The sequence below is a fragment of the Otolemur garnettii genome, unplaced genomic scaffold (assembly GCF_000181295.1).
Source record: "Otolemur garnettii isolate 467f Iridium unplaced genomic scaffold, OtoGar3 scaffold00209, whole genome shotgun sequence".
In the NCBI taxonomy this organism is placed as follows: Eukaryota; Metazoa; Chordata; class Mammalia; order Primates; family Galagidae; genus Otolemur; species Otolemur garnettii.
Genome location: NW_003852604.1, coordinates 1,234,883 through 1,238,706, shown reverse-complemented (window position 1 = coordinate 1,238,706; position 3,824 = coordinate 1,234,883).

The window sequence follows — 3,824 nt, the reverse complement described above, 5'->3', positions numbered from 1 at the left end:
ATCATCTAACTCCAGTGAGATTAGCCCATATCACAAAATCCCAAAACTATCCATGCTGGCGTGGATGTGGAGAAAAGGGAACACTCCTACACTGCTGGTAGGAATGTAAACTAATATGTTCCTTTTGGAAAGACATCTGGAGAACACTTAGAGAAGTAAAAATGGACCTACCATTTGACCCTACAATTCCTTTATTAGGTATATTCTCGGATGACCAAAAATCGCATTACAACAAAGATATTTGCATCAGAATGTTTATTGCAGCCCAATTCATAATTGCCAGGTCATGGAAAAAGCCCAAGTGCCCATCGATCCACAAATGGATCAACAAACTGTGGTATATGTACACCATGGAATACTATGCAGCCATAAAGAAAGATGGAGATTTTAAGTCCTTCATGTTCACATGGATGGAGCTAGAAAATGTTCTTCTTAGCAAAGTATCACAGGAATGGAAAAAAAAAGTATCCAGTGTACACACCCCTATTATGAAACTAATTTATACCTTTTATATGAAAGTTTTAACCTAATAACAGCCTAAGAATACGGGGAGAGGGGAGGAGAGGGGAACGGGTGGAGGGAGGGGGATTGGAGGGATCACTTCTGAGGTTTATCTTACAAGGGTATAAGTGAATCTTTCTAAGAGTAGAATGTGAACGTTTTAAAACAATAACTAAGAAAATGACATGAAAGCTATGTTAACCAGTTTGATGGAAATGTTTTGGATTGTGTGTGAAAACCCCACACTGTACCCCAGAAGTACATTAGTGTACATAGTTACCATTCAATAAAAAAAGAAAAAAAAACACCAAACACCACATATTCTCACTGATGAGTGGGAGCTAACCAATGGGTACACACAGACACAATGAGATGTAAAGGACATTGAAAACCAAAGGGGGGCATGGGAGGGCAGGGAAAGTATAAACCTTACTTACTGGGTACAATGAACACTATTGTGGTGACAAACATACCAAAAGCCTGGACATAAGCACTATATGTGGTATAATATCTATGTAACAAAAGCATTTATACCCCCTTATTTTGAAATTCTAAAATATTTAAACATCATAAGTCAAACAATCATAAAAAAAGAAATCCCCACTCTAATCATTTTTAATTGACAAATAATAATTGCACGTATTTGTAGCATACATTGTGATCTTTTAATATACGTATACAGCAGCACCCTCTTACCTGAAGGGTGTACATTCTAAGACCCCCAGTGGATGCCCCAAATCACGGATAAACTAAAACCTATATTCACTCTGTTTCTTTCTATACATGCATATCTATGATGAAGTTTAACTTGTAAATTAAGCTCAATAAGAAATTAACAATAACAACTAATGATAAAAATAGAAAGTCTAGTAGATAGATATGTAGAAACTGTAACAATACTCACACTCTTAAGCTTTGGGGCCATTATTAAGTATGATAAAAGTTACTTGAATGCAAGCACTGTGATAAAGTGGCAGTCAATCTGATAACCCAGGATATAGGTTTCATTTGCAGGGACCATGATCAAAACCTATAAAAGCTGTATGTTATATTGAGTAAATAGGTATACTTCAATTAATCCTGGAAGACTGCCATAAGGGAATTATGTTAAAAATAACAGAGGAAAGTTAAATGCCTGTCAAGTGTTCCCCTCAAATTTATAAGAGTCCCTCCTTTTTCAGATTTTGTACTTTTTTGGCTCAAGTATTACCATAACATCCTCTTGCTTACACGGCACACGTAGACAATCAGTCGGTGTGAATACATTCCCAGCCTCCTCTCTGTCCACACCACCCTTCGAACAGCTAAGCCTCAGTCTTCCTTGGGCCAGCATGTGTGCAAATGGGGCATCCTGGCTTGAGGAAAAAGCATATTTCAACTGCACAAACTCAGGGCTCAGGATACTCGAACACAGTGCTAGAGTGGAAGGACTGCTGCAGACTTAGATGGCATGTTCCCGCAGTCCTCTGAGATCCTTCCGCTGTAAGAAGGAGATCACCCATATTCTAAGGCTATAATTAGGTTATGACATCCCCATGAAAGCTATGAATTAGTTTCAAAATAGGGCTGTGTACTTTGGATACTTTTTCTTCCATTCTTGAGACACTTTGCTAAGAAGAACATTTTCTAATTCCATCCATATAAACATGAAGGAGATAAAGTCTCCATCTTTCTTTAGGGATGCATAGTATTCCATGGTCACCTCTGTGGTTTATCTTACAAGGGTACAAGTGAATCTTTCTAAAAGCAGAGTATGAATGTCTTAACTCAATAACTAAGAAAATGACATGAAGGTTATGTTAACCAGTTTGATGAGAGTATTTCAAAATGTATGTGAAAACAGCACACTGTACCCCATGATGGCATTAATGTACACAATTATGCTATAAGAAATAAAAAAAAAAAAAAAAAGAAGGAGATGACCAAGGTAGAGACCCCTTTGCACAGGTTCAGGAGTAGACCTGAGTCTGTCACTTGCTCACCAGTCTTCCTAGACCTGGAATCTTGGCTCAGCACCAGCACTTGTGATAGCCATGTTCCTGCTTGCTGAAACCATCCTGACATGAGTCACCTGACCACCTGGATTCTTGTATCTGTCTGGATCACCCTAATGTGTTTTCTTTCCATCTGTGGACCGTCTATGCAGGCTGGGTTCTGTATAATTGGCTGCAGTTACCCTCCCGAGTCATCAATTCTTCATGAAAGTAGAGTCCTTCTCTTTATCATAGTTCACCCAAGGAGCTCTAACCCCTGCTTAGCGCTTGCCAGTCCTCTGATCTTTGAACGAAGGAGTTGAAATATGTTCCCAAATCTAGTCTGGCTTGAGTCCTAAATAAAGATGTGGTTGGCCAGGTCCAAAACACATGATTAATTATCTCTTGCTAATGCAAAAGAACAGTTATGCCATCTCTATCTCCACTGTCTGAGTCTAGTCCACCATTAGCTCTCATGTGAATTACCTCTAATGGGTCCAGCTGTCTCCAGATTTGATTCCTTACAACCCATTAGCCCACAAAAATCTAACCTGAAAAAAATGGACAATATGCCCAGACATGTTATTTTCACATTTCCCTCTCTGTATTTCTGCACTTGTGTAATTTATACAATATTTAGCATTAAATTGTTAAAGAAGAAAATTGCCATGGAGCTGGAAAATGTTCTTCTTAGCAAAGTATCACAGGAATGGAAGAAAAAGTATCCAATGTACACACACCTATTATGAAATTAATTTAAACCTTTTTATATGAAAGCTATAACCTAATAATAACCTAAGGATATGGGGAGGGAGAGGGATTCGAGGGTTCACTTCTGTGGTTCATCTTGCAAGGGGACAAGTGAATCTTTCTATGAGTAGAATATGAATGTTTTGACATAATAACTAAGAAAGTTACATGAAGACTATGTTAACCAGTTTGATGGAAGTGTCTTGGATTGTGTGTGAAAACACCACACTGTAACCCCAAAGTGCATCAATGTACACAGTTACCATTCAATAAAAAAATAAAAAATAAAAAATAAAAAAGAAAGAAAATTGCCAAGCTCCTACCATCTCCAGACATACAGTTTAAAAGTAATACTCAGGAAGTATCAAGGTGGTTATGTTTCTTTCTTATCTGATTTTTACTCTTTCCTTTTGAAGTTTTTTGTTGCATCATCACGGAAGTAAATATGCACAATAAACACTCAGAGATACCATCATCATCATCACCGCCATCGCCAATAGCTTTCCCAGATTCATAAGAACAAGAAAATGTTAACCTATTTCATAGTTTATTGAAGGAAATACCTCCCCTTAGAGAAGTTGTGATAAAACCTTGGATATC